Source organism: Varroa destructor, unplaced genomic scaffold (genome assembly GCF_002443255.2).
Source record: "Varroa destructor unplaced genomic scaffold, Vdes_3.0 BEIS01000001.1, whole genome shotgun sequence".
Lineage (NCBI taxonomy): Eukaryota > Metazoa > Arthropoda > Arachnida > Mesostigmata > Varroidae > Varroa > Varroa destructor.
In genome coordinates, this window is record NW_019211454.1 from 68902126 (window position 1) to 68918440 (window position 16315).

The 16315-nt window shown below is 40.7% G+C and overlaps 1 long non-coding RNA gene across 1 annotated transcript in view; it reads right to left on the bottom strand.

Moving 5' to 3' along the window:
- The window catches only part of LOC147759024 (uncharacterized), an 87578-nt gene extending 72879 nt beyond the window's left edge, over window positions 1-14699 (bottom strand). The window contains exon 1 of the long non-coding RNA XR_015319776.1: window positions 14296-14699. This is a non-coding gene — a long non-coding RNA (uncharacterized LOC147759024). The remainder of the gene's footprint in view (window positions 1-14295) is intronic.
- Window positions 14700-16315: the final 1616 nt, after the last annotated feature.

A 16315-nucleotide genomic window follows, 5' to 3' on the forward strand; every position in this document is an offset into this window, starting at 1 on the left:
TCGAGCAAATACCACTTTTTTTTTTGTTTTTTTTTTCTTTCTTTTTTATCTGTAATGTCTCACTGAGAGATTGGACATGGCATCCACACCTGTTTCATTTTTGGCAAAGCTGATACTGTTCCATAGGAGTTATTCCATTCTTCGAACCCTCCTCTCATGTTGTTCGAATCGATTTGTTATAGTAACTTGGTCATTCCGCTGTGCTAATTCAACCATTCCTCTACAGTCGTCTCATTATCTTGTTGCAGTCTGAACATATAATTTGAGATTATATAGTATCTAGGTGAAAACAGCTACCGTAAATTTGTTAGCCAGAATCCTTTACCAAAAAACCACTGCCGGAAATATCTGACTTCGGCGCTCTACAGGCAAAATAGCCTGATCTTAAATTACGTGATTTGGGCGTGCCGTCGGTAACTGTCTCCGATAGATAGACACACAAAAATCGATATAGCGAGCGTGCGTTACGAATAGACATTTTTAACGAAACACGAAAAATTGATACCTTACCAATAAATGTAAACACGCGCCACGTCCCACGCGAGTCGTGGGACGGAAGATACACATAAATGAGGACGAAAAAAAGGTCTTGTCCACCTAAGGAACAGCCCAACAAAATCGACTTCAACATTAAGCGATCATATGAAGACAAACGTTGATAGTTCTAATAGATACTCTAGATAATATCTATCTAATAGATTCTCTAGATAACGATAATGTGATTATAATACCGTTTCTAGTTAAATTAGCTTGTAGACTAAGGCAAGACTTAACAACGCAGGCTGTAGTTGTAGAAACATCGTAGTTGCACAATTTTGACAAAAGGAAATCATCAAACCCGCCAGCGTAGCTTGTCTGGGCTCGAGGACCACTCACACATGTAAATTTAGAATGTCTACTGGTTAGCTGTTGAAAACATCCTATACAACGTATCAGAGCGGTACGAAAATCTACTAGTGTTTGTCTTATCTTATAAATAGCAGAGACACATCTGTGTTGGCATCATCGTTTAGAAGCTATCTGCAAACATCAATAGTTTTCTAATGCATTAGATTGACGTATACGCCAGGTCCATTTTTGTCTTATGCTCCCGTTTAAACTTTTTACTTATTGCTAAACAAGCACTGTAATAAGTGTTAAAGAGTCGTTTCGGTGCCCTACAGGGCTACTATTATCGTTCTATTGGGATTACGGAATTGCAATTGAGCTCTGAATTACAATGATAGAAAATAGCATTTCTTCTTCGCTTTTTGCAGGAATCAAAGGCTACGCAGAGGCCCCGTTATAGGTGTGGTGCGCATAAGGAAAATCCCGTAGAAAAAAACTGCTCAAAAGTGGCTGGCTGGCTGGTGTTAAACATAGCACTATCAACCTAAACGCGCTCCATTCTAATTTTCGAATTTCCCTGAACCTGACTGAGAACTGTAGAGGCAATTGCTTATATTCTATCTGATTCTCAATCCATATTTATACATAAGCTATATAAATGAAGCAATATTTCATTTCAGAGAGTTCAAAATTCAGGTTAGAGTGACTCTGTTAGGGCTGTTAGGGTAACGTTGTTAGGGCTTTCTTTAGGGATGTCATGGGTTACCCTTTATGTCCCAATAATCTAAAATATATTGATTGCAGGAATTAGGAAAGCGTAGATTTCTGCGGTTTTATATTATTAGGCTATATATGCGCTATATAATAAATCATTCCTTGTATAGTAAGCAAGCTTCAGCGTCGGAGCTTTTACATGCACTAACGGCCCTGAATGCACGTATCGGCCCCTCATCAGCTTTCTGTATCGATTGCGCATTTGTATTTAACAGACCTATTTCAGATAGTCCAGACTGGTTCGCCTTGCTCAGGAAAATTAATACTGGGTTAAATCCAACAAAATCACCTTTTATAAATCAGTGTCAAATGAGGGGTGTCATTTTAATAAGAAAACCCAACGAGATGATTTCTGTAAGAACGAGCAATAACGGCCTGCCGCGACAGAATACCTTTTTGTGCGGTCCAATCGTATGCAAGGATATAACCAACAGTCAGACTTCTGTAAATCGGTCTTCAACAAATTGGAACTCGAACGCCACCTTGCTCCCGCTTTCGCCAACTGCGAAGGCTCGCCATGATATGATTTTATTGCGTCCCACCTCGTTGGACCCAAACAGTATAACGGCATTTATTCCAAATAAGGATAGTGGGCATATATATTATAGTAATCGTCTTTTAGAGCCTGCAGGTCTTGAATGGCGCTTATAAAGCCATGCGGCGGCCAGCTCTGTCCTAACGGGCACATAGCACCCCTTTTCCACCCAAATGCACATATGGCAGATAAGCATGTATATAGTCTGATATATATACACAAAGTTCCGATACGAATGGGTAAAGGTGCGGTCGAGCTAGCGTAAATATAAAAATTCACAGGCCGATTCCAAGCAAGTAATGGGTCTCGATGTTGGAATCGTATATATCACAGTCATGCGCAATTTAATTCAGCCATAAATATGCATTAGGCCATGCCGGAGTGACTAACAGCGCCTCTACATTTGCCTATAGCTCTAATATATTTTGTCCTTTTGTTGTCCTTTAAGAAGCCAACCTACTTTATTCCGCTTGCCAGTGACCGAAACACTATGAAAGATTACCTCAACTAGAAAAACTATGTACATTTTCCGCAATTAAGACTAAGCAGTACTATTACGCAATGAGGTTTTATGTGCACTTGCGAATTCTCCGCGTACTTTAAAACGGTAGATTATTTTGAAATAATAATATATAGGACTCGAATTCCGGATCTTGTTTGGCAACGAGTCTTCGTTCCAATAGGACGTCGTAGTAGTACTACCTTAAAGGCCTTATCGCCTGACAAACCCATCTACTGCCCTCCTACTGTCTAGCAGACCTTTGTTGTAAATGCTCCAACCATCATGCAGCTTATTTGGAGTCGCTACACGATGTCAGGGCGGACCCTCCGCCCATCAGAAGCTGTTGGGCTCTGTGGCGAGAGAAACTTGGAAATAGCTCTATGGTTCTAATATATCACCTTACAAACTCACTTGTTTGGCTCACGGAGCACGAAATTTAGAAGGATCAACGGCTGTGTTCCATGAACGACCGCGGCGGAATGAAGGCAGGGCACAAGGACGAATCTCAATGAGAAAGGAGCTTCACAAAGGTAACACTCTGCAGTGTTCCTTTGACACACTCTTTATGTAAGCCATGCGACTCTACTTAAATTTTATTGTATAAAGCACTGTACAAAAAAAGCCGAACAGTCACTATTTTGTTACTTAACAAAATTTGAATTGACAAAAAGGGTCTTGACCTTCACGCTATATGTCCTCGGTCTTCAACCTAACAAAAATAAATACTAATAAGTTGAACAATCTTCTTTTTTGCCTATAGAAGGGTTGTGTGGGTGTATGTGTTTGTCTGTGTCGCATCGCAAGCCTTAAACGTGCAATTGCCAGCTTTTCAAGCAGCAACTATTTCACTTACTGTCAGCAGTTACCAAGAATCAATATGGACTGAAAAATAATATATGACAAAGATATGTACCGCATGCTAGAATTAGGAAGTCACAACAGTGTGGAACCCTCAGCGGGGAGAAGGAGATATACTGCCAGATCAGGTCCTGTTCTCATTTCCCGCTAACTCCAAGCTAGTAGAGGTCAGATATTTGACGTGCACTGCTCGGATATGCTGACTTACAATTAGCCGCGCAGGAAGTCGTTCCGGAAACGTACCCTTTTTTGCAACTGCCATTGTACGAGCCATTTCTTGTTGTTGTGAATCAATCAACTGATTGGCAGGACGTGCCTGTCAACCATTGGGTCTTTTCAACGGTCGCCTTGTCTCTCAATCATGAAAGCGGCCTTACAAAGTTTGTCGATCTAAACTACCCTGAGAGACTTGTAAAACAACCGAGTTCGTTTGTTGAGTATTTTAAGACGACTTTGCACTCGGATTCGGATTTTGAAAAAAAAAAACGTTTTTTTTTATTTATTGTTATTATTATTATTATTATACAGAAAGAAATTAACACCAAGTTGTACTCTGTTAGGATCTTTACCCAACTATTCGTCATTGTTACGGTCTCTTCTGGAAAAATGTGTAGTATGCATTTGTTGTGGGAGCGTTTAGAAGGTAAGAATATATATTATCCAGTATTGTGTTTAATACAACTTTCTGTTCTAATATGAGCGTTTTTTTTTTTCACAGTAAATTGTGTTTTTTACATACATTAGGTGATAAGTGATGCGATTACAAAATGCCTCACACTGTTATTTTGCTAGTTTGCTAGTCTGTTACATCAATTAGTCTACCTACTTTTATTTTGTTTCAATTTTTGTGAACGTTCCCCGCTGCTTTTCTTGAAGACTCATTGTTGGTCTCTACCCTTCAAGAAGGTGACTTGAGGTCAACGTAGTTGTTTCCGGTGCTTCCCAAAGGAAATAGTATTTGGGGCCAACAATTCGGCAGAGCAGAGCTCGCCGGTAGAGGTCAAAGGCCGTTTCTGTGCCATCCTTATATCCGAAATCCGCTCGAAGTTCCGACTGAAATGCTCGGAGATGAAAGAAAGGTGATCATCACTGTGGTAGCTCGACAAGTTCAGTGCTGTCCAGATGAATTATGGATTATAGATGAAAAGACTACTCCTTGTTCTTAGTGATAGTGGAGAAAGGGAAATAGACCCAGCCACCGAGAGGAAAACCTTCGTGTTTTCTTCAGTTTGTCACCCTTTCCTTTTACATCCTTGCATCGAAGACGCGGCGTCAAACAGGAAATAGATAGACGAAGAGGGTTTCGCGTAAATAGGGAAAGGCGAAGCCAGGCCGGTGCTGATGGTGAGGAAAGATTGGATCCTGTGTGACGACTGATGACTTAATGAAGCCAAAAAGGCTGAAAAGTCTACCAACGAACGAACAACCCACCTTTGACTTTTCCAGTCCGAGCAAGATAGGACATAAGGATGCAATTGCAGCAGGCAATGATGATGATGATAATGATGTTGAGGCTCATAATATTTTCGAGATTTCACCTTCTCTTTTTTTGATGGGCTACGAGCATAAGGGCAAAGGGTAATATAGCGAGAACCGAAACTGCATGCTGAGAATCCCTAGGAATAAAGCACGCCATACGGACTTCCATGGGCGGCGTCTGTTTGAGCTCTGCAGTTATCTGATTATGGGTGGGTTGATAGGTCGTCACCAACTCGGTGAACGTTGATCGAAAAACAGGGAATTTCTCGCGTCAGAACCTTTTCAGGCTCCAGGCTTCTACAATCTGCGTCCATGTGCTAATCTGCACATGATATTATGCGTTGTTTAAGGCTAGGCCTCACATTGACAGCTTGCTGGTGGTTAATGCGCTATCAGATTTATTTTGTGATGCTTCGCTAGGGTTAATGGTAACACAAATCGGCTATTAAAAATAAAGAGAAATACTGCTATATGCCTATTATATACCCTTATGGAAAATATGAATTTTGAGCCCTTTTCAATAAACCGTTCATAGCCTACTACTTCCCACTTTGTGGCTTTTTCATTAATAAAAAACACAGTTTATTAGAAGTAAAAATCTAATAAAAGTGTCTGAACGTTTACTTTCACTGCGATGTTGAACCTTAAGCATACATGTATGAATGCGGTCAATCTTACTAATGTAAGCCGTTCTCGCTCGACTGAATGACGCCCACCTTTGGTAGGAAATTACTTGGATACGGGTATGAGCGTGTGTTCCTAAATTGTGTTTTCAGAGTTTTCTTAAGTCACTTCTGAGTATTGCTCTCTTTTTCAATGTTTTTCGTTCGTCTACAACATCTCCTCGAGATTCTTTGATCGTGTATTGATGATGGTGCCATTCCTGACGGTGGTAGTTGGAATGTGTTTTTAGTTGAGTGAGCGAAGATTGTTGTAGGGACGTAAGGTAAAGAAGCAAAAGGAAGAACGAAGAAAGATCAGTAGCTGTCAAATCATCGAAGTACTACCCTTCGTTCCGCACATCGCCTTACCACGCGCTATTCGAGCCTTGCTGAACGTTACCGCAACGAAGCCGCAGCCTCCCATCAAATTTCTCCAGGACCACCCCTGTATTTTTTTTTTAGATATAGACCCTGTTTCTCCGCCTTCGCTCAATTGCCTGTCCCTTCAGTGCTCATCGGCGTTGCCCACTATACTCCATCTCAGTCAGCAGCCCATTGTGCCCCCTAAACGAATGTCGATGCGTCATTTGTTGTAGATTCCGCCCGTCTATGACTTGTAATCCAGAAAGAGTAGTTCAAGTAAATTTCAGTGTCAGCGTCCCAGTGAAATGCATGCCGAAAGAACTGCATAAATGTCTTAACAGTTTGAATTCTGTCTTCACTTTTGAGAAGAACTGCAAACACAGCAAGTCCGTTCCCAAATTTCATCAAAATATAGTTTTTATCGCTATAATTTGAAGCAAATTTGTTGTAATATTAGTGCAATCGAAGTAATATAATTATGATGCTTTAATATAAAAAAAAAAAAAACATTTAGAACTTCGTAGACCGCTGGTGGAACGCGTAAATCGAATCCAAAATATGTTTCTGCCAGGAAAAAATCAAAAGCCTTCATGCAAGCGTGGTATGGCTCTACTTTAACGTAACGCATGGTCCCTGTTTTAAATGCGTCAACTCTTTCAGGTTTGGGGTGCAATTTGTGTAACAGAAATACGTAGGTCTCATTTAGGCTGTGCCAGTGTACCGGGGCCAGAGTTCAGTTGCGTGGTGGGCGGCGAGGCCTTTGACATGGGCCCTTTCACCGGGCATTACGATCCTCCTTTCCTCCTACTTATGTGATTACACGAAGGAGAGAATTAATTGCGAGAACGGTTGTGATACAATGACCTAACCTAACCCTACGCTTCTCAGTTGGACAACGATCCCACGTATAGCTACAAAGACTTGCACAGTTTTTCTTGGCTGGGGTTAGCGTGTTCTGACTTTCTTTAGCCTGTCTCAGTTTGCTTATGAACGTCACGCCGCTAAATATATGTACGTGTATATATATATATATATAAGGAGATAGAGAGATAGGGTAACTAGTGCGCCTATGCATACTTTCTGACACACAGCCGTACAGCAAGTTTTTATGCGGCTTCCATCTATGTATACACAAGACGGGGGCTGTAGTAGACATTCAGCCGTCGCTCAGCGGTTAACTACTTCTTCTGTACCCTCGCGCGAATGGACCCGAATGGAGCAAGAGTAATTAAATTTATGGCCTTTATAGACAAGAACAAAGAACGAAGTACTTCCCCGTTCCTTAGTAGCTGCACTTGTCCATCGCTCACTGCCTCGTTTGCGTTGCCGCCGCAGGAACGGCTACAGCGCCTGCAGACGCCATTGCATAGCCGGAGGATGGATGGTTTGTGCTTAAAAATAAAATTAAACTTATGCAAGTACCGTCAAACATTTCAAGTGAGTATGTCTTACTAGTTAGTTTAGTATTTAATGGAAGTCGGGAGTGCATACTTCAGAAGTACCTCATCAGTACTTATTGCGATCATTTATACTTCCAGTTAGGTTGCCACCTAAATGATTAGCGAGTCGCGCGTCTTTCCAGCACCGTTGCTGCTTGCTAAGGCTATGGCAACAAAATAGAGTAACGTTATTGAACGCATAGATTAGTTACTTGACTTGAGAGGATATTCGTTCAAAGATGTCAATCAAAATTAGCGTCGCTCGAATATGGCGGTTGTCTTCGCGTAAATTAGAGACTGATTGGTTATTGATCTTCCTTGCCGTTTCATAAACACTGTCTTTGTTAGTTATGAACTAGCCGTGTGTAAAGCTTTACTAAGAGCAGGCACGGTGACAAATTAGAAGAAGAACTTCCGCATGACTCTTACGAATCGCTTCTCGACGTCTCGATAATTTTCGCAGGGAATATTTTGAATTCGGGAGAAATTATATCACATCATAGGTTGAAAGCTGAAACTGGGAAGATCTGCGTCTCGTACATTGTATGATGCATATACGTAGTGGAATATATGTATATGCTAACATTAGCATTTTAAATATGACTTGATCCCCTTACGCCATAGACTTCATGGAACTGCTCGTAAATTTAACCTAGCTCAGAAAAGCAACGACCATTTTTTTATTACATGTTAATATAATTAATTAATTAATTTTAATTATACCACCTTGTAGCACGGCTGCAGCCATGCCAAAACGCAATGTTATTCTGCAATCAACTTGAAACTGGAAGCTTATTTAATTATACATGTAATTTTGTGAACTTTATTTCGCTTAAGTTATCACTTCACCGAGCGACCCGATCCCAGTGTTTTCAGCGAAAATTCTTCATTCAAGCCACTGCGCAGTTATTTTTTATGCCTAATATGAAAATGAATTTATGTGAAGTGCTCAAATACGATTGGGAAATTCTTCGATAATCATTAGCAGATAGCTAGGTTTTTAACAGTAAACTCAAAGCTTCACTCAATAAACTCTTACAATGTGCGCTAAGTGGGCGATCCATAAGGACTAATAGATCACTAGTTCAGTCACTCCCCTAACAATAGAATCATATATAATGTTTGTTATTCCAGACAAATATCAAGTACTCAATGGTCGGCATTTCTTCCGCGGTGCAGAATGTCCCGTCATAGATTCATCGTGTCTATGAGCTGGTGTGTAGACAGCTTGATGGAGTTACTTCTGCTAAAGCCTAAGGCCCGAAGTTGTATATAGGTGGTCTTTGTATCGGGAGTGTTGTCCGGAGGCGTTTATAGGGTCGTGAAACCTATTCAGACGAAGTTTTTGTGTAGCGCAAACTACCCGTATGAATGACGGTTAGTCCACAATAGTCGGAGTCAGCCATTGAATTAGTCTGGCTAATGAAAAGAATGCTTAACGACACTCTAAATATTTCCAGTACTAAAGAGATCCCTGGTAACGCAGTCAATGGACACGCCTTGAATGCACTAAATATATTTAAGCCGATTCTGACCGGGCAACACACGATCATTGGCTAAGTCAATTCAAGCAAGATTTATTATTAAAGTAATAGAACAAATAATAACAGTGTGCCGCAAAAAAGACGCACACGCGCATACACATGTTTCAAAGCTCGTAGTTGTATAGGTGTTTAAAACGGACTTGATTGTTTTACCAAAAGCCCCGCATGATATACTCAAAAGGTCCAAATAGGTCACTAAGGCCATAGTGATGGCTAATGGACAGAAAGAAAAAAAAGTGTTGCTAACACATACATTACTATTTCTGTCAGTCAAGGAACTAAGAAAGGACTTCTAATTAATTATCCAGCCGAGGAATTACGGTTAACTTATTAAACACGTAATCTCTCACATAAAACACGTTCGATCTCTGATATCGTGATACGCTCGTATCTGAATTTAGTAGGAAGGTTGGTATAGGGAAGTTAATGGTAACTTCCTAAACTGCTTATTCCCTATGCAATTAACCAGAAAATACTGCATATGTAATTTAAATTTCACTTACATGTATTCAATGTAGCATTGCTCATGTAGCATTTGCTCTTAATTATGAAGTAACAAAATGATTAATATTCGAAATAATATCAGCGGAATATACTCTTGCCTCGTTAAAAACACAGTAATCATGGTGTATCATTAAGCTAAGTATTATTAAAATTTACATTTAATTGCTAGAAAATTCAAGGGCATTTTTTTTTTGGTTATTATAAATTATCGTTTTGATCCAGGATTATATATGTAAGGTATTTTGAGCTTTTTGTTATTTTATATATTATCGCATGACTACTGCTGCCATACCGAAGTTGGAACTACAGTGATTATTCTTTTGCTGAAGTGGGCATTAAGGCGGTGCAAAACTGTCAGATTTTACCCTTTTTCTGCAAAAAACAAATCGCATGATGATTTACAAATTTTTAACGGTTTACTTCCCGATGGGCCTGTAGCTTACACTTAAACCCACCGAAAGGTTCGTTCTCCACCCAAAAAGATCGCAAAAAAAAAGATAAATTTTTGGTTTTTGAAAAACTTTGGTGGCAGTAGACAGCAGCCAAAGTGAAGTAAAGTGAAGTGAATTAAAAATACAACTAGCAGCTTTGTTAATACGGGGTAAAATGAAATTAGTGCGGTTCGCAACGAAGTCCATCGTACGGAAGATAATACAACGTACCGTAATCAAAAATCATGGCAAGTGGCATTAAATGAAGCTCATGTTGGACCTATAATAAAATAAAATTTAGAAAAAAGGACAGCAAACGGCAAACAAATTGCATTTATATTCTGCAGGTCATATCGACAAGGATATAGCGGTGTTTGGGGGGTTCGTTCATTTGCTATTGTAGATTTCATTTTTTCAGTTGTCAACAATACTGCTGCTCCTCTTTTCCCCTATACGATAAATTTGTGTGGATAAATGGCTCGTTATCTTTTCTTTTGTCCAAACACGAGCCGGCATTTAGCCCTAAAGGGACAGAAGTCAGAAAAAGCCGAAAAGTTGCGGCCATTAAGAGTAATCAAGTTAATTAGCGACGAGACAAGCGGATCCCCAAATCTGTAGAATCACAGATGCAAAAACTTAATAAAAATTGTGCAAAAAGCTGACTTCTGCAGGAAAGCGCTATGTAAAAGCAAGTTGTGCCTGCGAAACATCATTCAGGAGGCAGGTGTTTTTGGAGATGCCGGGCGCCATCAAGCCATCTGCCAGATATACAACCCATTCAACTAATAAGCGTATTAGATAAACGCGTAACGGGTCACGGAGCCAAATGTTTTTATCTGCGGCATGGGATCCAGCCCAACGCCTAAAACGATTTTATACTATACAGAGAATGCGAATCGTGCTTAGTGGCCTTTTCGATCTGTTCCTATCAGAGAATGAAAAAAATTACCCTATTCAAATGGAACAAATTGGAGAACGGCTCGTTGTATGGACGCATTTTCTGGAGACGATTTGTGATCTTGCTCCGTTTTGCAGACATTAATTAAACTGATCACGATTTATGTAGGTGTTCTTACATAAAAATATATCTCGGGAGTAATTTCAATCATTTCTGCGACATTATAGCAGTCACTGGTTAAGATTTTCCAGCAAAGAATATGCAGAGTTTTTTTTTTTAATAAATAGGCTCGTATAGATTTACAAAGACGCTGCTTGATTACACAGCAAAACAAAGGGTAGCCCTTAGCACGAAACGAACTTGAAAATTCAATTAATTGTAATTAAATAAGTAATTATGAATTCAGTTAAAAGGTTAGTCTATCAAGATTGCCTTAATCATTGAAAGCCACTTTTCCACTGTAGTTGGGGTTATGGGACCCATGAAACGTCTTAAGTAAAACGTTGTAGTACAAGCGAGGCACGTAGTGAATGACTAAAAGTAAAGTCTACAATTGAATATAATAAACAGTAAAGTAGCAAACGTCAATTTGGCCTGTTTTGCTGCAATGACAATAGCCATCTAAAGTGTTTGATGTCGTATCAAAAGCACTAATTTGGTTATGTGAAACCCTAAAAAGAACTCCATATAATAAACTGAGCTATTTTAACTTTGGGTTAGCGTTTAGTCCGCTTTAGATTCGATAGGATAGAAAGCGACGGTTCGTCCTTGAAAGGGCATATATAATTACGTCTTGCTTATAAGCCGCACGCAGGCGCCAAATAATCATAGCGTCATTAAGATTATACAACGGCACTGTATCACTGGCCATAACAACAGAGTAACGGATCGACAAGCCTGTTTTTTTATACGGAAGGTTTGCTTGACGGACATACGTTACGTGAATCTTTTAGGGAAGAGGACGTCAACGAAACGCTCACAGCTTGATACGGTAGTTGCCGTCGCTGCCACACTTAATAAAGGTTATCACAACAGGGCTTATTCAGCTATTAGGATGCGGACGCGTTCAGATGAATGGAGGCACAGGAAAGCTGTTCGACCAAGCAGGTTTTGTCGACGACGGTCCTACACTGACGTATGCTTTTAACACCATCAACTCTTTCAGCTTATGTTGCTAGTATATTACAAGGCCATAGGCACCACCAATGAGCGACAGCGTCGCTCTATTGTGCCCGCGGAACAGGTGCTGGTCTACAATCACATGGTCAGACAGACACAGAATGAGGCCATGTGACAAAACTGGTCCTAACATCGTGTCCTGTAAACACCTCGCATGCAACAGTGGCTGCAAGAAGGGACGAGGAGAAGCAAGATCCAAGAATATATCCACGAAGGCAATTCGGAGAAGCGGTGTGATAACCACCGAGATGGTCCACCGGCTGGTCAACCAGTTGGCTTACATAGCCAACGAGCTCGAGTGGGGGCATGATCTAATCAGCCCTTGCTATACAAACAGCCCACACACCACATATGCCCTTGCTTGTCGAACCAATGACAGGGAGTGCCAGCTATTGCGACACTAACAACTAGGATAGCAGCAATCACAGTGATCCTATCTGCTCTATCGAAAGAAATCTGCTCGTTCGTTGTCCTTGGATACCTTCTGATCCACCGATTACCTGCCAAGTGTGACTAAATGCTAACACAAATTGTACGTGTCTGTAGACGTCAAGCGATACGCGGGCTTAATAGCTATTGAAGCAGATCCGTGAAAGCGTTATTACGACCGTACTAGTGTACTGTTCGCAGATACCCCATAGTTGATGGTAAAGGAGAACACATTTGGAGTAAAATACAGGTTTTCCGATTTTAGCCAAAGTGAGTGTAGGTCCTTGTTGACAAGCAGTTCCTTCAGACCGATCTATGGCTTTGCAAATGTGCAATATTTGGCTGAACGAGCTAAAAAACAAACGCGTATATTGAATCTTGTAATCTGACTTTAGTGTTTCATTCTCATAAGATGGAAGTGGGCGTTTGCTATGTCATGCTATGCATCATATCTCTGTATGAAGGCGTCCAGTCTCGACGCTTTTGTAGCAGTTTAACAAAGGTGAATCGTCTGTTGAACTCTTCATAAGAAACCGTTGTCATTATGTCCTTTATGTTATATATACATATAGATATACATATATATATATACATGTATATATATATATATATATACACGCATTGCTGTACGTTGCCGACTCTAGTCAGTAACGCCTCTAAAATTATGTTTAAGTGTACATATACATAGATAGATAAATTGTGCTGAGTTTTAATATATAACAGCAGTAGCGAGATTGGTCAAATTATAATGCATCCGTCCCATCAATTCGGGCATCCGCTTAGGATGCTTTTATAAAGACCTTTTTTTTCCAGAAAATGTCACTCAGCGAGAAATTCGAACGCAAGCTTTGTAGTTTACGCTTGAATTCATCAAGATGCGATCTTTTTAAAGTAGGCAAAACTGAACAGGGTAGTAAGCAGCAGAGTAACCTAGTTTGCGAGACATACTACCTACGATGCAAGCGCAAATGATACAGAGATTGCGAAGTTTCACTTGAAATGACGGCCGCGACCGACGGTTCGAGATCGTTAGAGGCATGGCGAAAAAAGCACGGATGCTATTCGAAGGACACACAGAAGCTTTGCGGCTACAAAAATAGGGCCGTGCACTTCGGACATACTGTAGTAATGCTCAGAGAGACATAAGAACCAAAGGTCGTAAAGCACTTCAAGTTGGAAGTCGGCCAGGGGCCACCAACCTATTGCTCTATCAAGTTTCGAAAATTGTCTTCCAGCTGTGTACACGAGATTCATCACTCGGAGCAGCGCTCTGCTCACTACCTCATTTTTCCATCAAACAACTAGAAAAGTCGTCAAGACTTTGCATAGATTTGGCCTTAAAGGTTGAGGTCATACAATGCTAAGTGGACCCGAATCTTTTGGACTACTCGACAGGCCCCATGTGACGGCGCCATAATGCTAGAGCAGGACAACGAAATCGATTCAGAAAAACTAACGTCTTACTTAAAGGTTTAAATCACGTATGTCACTTCCACTAGACTACAAAAAATGATCCGAAATGTAATACCGCTAATATAAGATATCACATTTTCACTATTTCAGCGAAGAAGATCCGATCACTTGACAGAACAATACGACAGCTGCCTGATAAGTTAGTAAGTTCCTGCTAGAAAGATGAAACTTAGTAGGTTTACTATATATCTCAATCTAATCCATTGCGTAGGATGGAAATGTGGCTGAGAATTTCTCTATAGTGTAAGCCTAAATAGGTGCACTACTCAATTAGCTGCCCTAACTCTCTGTTTACGTCGATGCATTGCATTATATTCAGCTCAAGTGCATCAGAGAAGGTTCTTGTTGCCTCGTTTGTCCGGCTCCCGATATCGGCCCCCTGAAAGTGATGGCTTACTTTCTCGTTGCGTTCAGGATCACCATTGAGAGCGCGGTCACTGGTCGCATTTGGCGTTGCCGGACCGGCATTTACCTTCCAATTCTGAACGTTGCTTCCCCAACTTTAATCGGGCGTCGTCTGCAGCTGCCACCGACACCCCCACAACTGCCAAGTTCACTTTGGCGTTACGGTGGCAGATGTGACATGTTTGATATTTCGATCCTTCCGTGCTTCACGACTCCGCGATTCATATTAATATCACGTTTCGCCCAACAGCCGTCGAAACAGATGCCTCGAAGACGGCCGAGTCTCCATTAGGTTATCTGCTAAACACAATAACAAAAATGACAAGATTTTGCCGCAAAGTACCGAATACTGTCGATTTAAGCAAACGGAACCAAAGCCTTGAACTTCTCTAAAAATGAGCACGTATACAGGCATCTATTTAGAGCAAAACACGATATCTCTGTTTTCGCACACGAAGGTAGGCAACGGTTAAAGAGTGAGAGGTGACGCAAACGGGACATAATTTAGACTTGTCAAAGATACATAGGATGACATTGATGATAGACTACCGTGGAAAGATACATTCTTCGATCTGGTAGTTTGTAAATATAATCCAATTATACAATAAAATGAGGCTCGGATTATCAATGGAGACAGGTATTAATAGTGCTCGATGGATGCGGCACCAGAATTGAGGTTATTTTTTGGCAAGCCAGATATTGAAGTGATTCGGATAGAGTTTAACTGGGCTTGTTAGCTACGGAAGCCGAATCAGCTTTACTGTAGCTTACCTGCGAATGTTCATATTGATTTTTTAAATCGGGAGAATATCGTTTAGCGCTATCACCGCAAATTTCCAGTCAGGTCCTAACACGAAACATCTGCCCTAACAATAATACAGATATATCTTGCAATCAAATATAGGCAACTATAACGTTCAAGGACCCATATACAGGTACGGGACCCTAAATTCTATTCTAAGTTAAGTCTCTGTCCGTTCCTACCATGAGATTTAATTATAAATAAAACATAAAATTCGCCAGCTATACTGTTCGTTAATACAACAATACGCATTTTCATACGCGATCTCTGCTAAGGAGAGTGCATTTACCCGTAAAACTTTAAACCGTAAAATCCGTAGGACACAAAATTAAACAGGAGATTTTAGTAACTAAAGTCCTCTGTTCAAAATGATATATTCCTAATACGCTTGCAATCCTATTATAGAACCATTGCATATGAGTCTGTTATCCGCTGATAATATGTTGCGCCATACGGACGAACACGCCATCGACGTTTTCCTTCGTAATAGAGTCCTTTGTGTTCTTCCTTTCCTACGCGTTCATTGCCTCCCTAGAATTTATACTCTGGATCTCATCTTCCATATCTCCCTAATAGCGCGTGGTGTCGCTCGCAGCTGTCTAGTACACCGGAGTCGCAAGGTGGGAGAATGGTGGAAACAAGGGGATAAGAATGGTACCACAGCGGGATAGGCGGGAATGACACAAAGGGTCTAAGAACTAACGAAACAAGACAGGCAAGTAGAGCGCGAATATAGCTTTCGGCATGCATCTACATAGAAGAGTTCCGCTTATGTTATGAATATTTTATTATTAATTTCCAAAGCGATTAAATTACATTGTTGCAAGAGGGAAACTGCAGCGTGACGGTAAATTACTGGTGGAGTTGACTGATTCGGGTGCGCGGCACACGGGAAAAGCCAAAACCCGTATGGTTGTGTGATGTTGAAATTTGCTATTTGCCGCCCAGCTAAATCTATTCTCCCATGGCAAGATATTTAGCACAGATTTGTAAACGGCAAACAGCCGCTACCACATACACAGGCGATACGAGCTCATCTGCTCATGTTGCGAGCTACGTTATTTTCAAAGACATCTGTCTGATGGGATGCCTGACGGCGATACTGGACGTAAAATTCCTATACATGCATCGGTAGACATTTCGGTAAATACATAGCTCTGCCTGCTACGTACCTTTTAATTATGATGAGCAAACCCAAATGAAGTCAGCA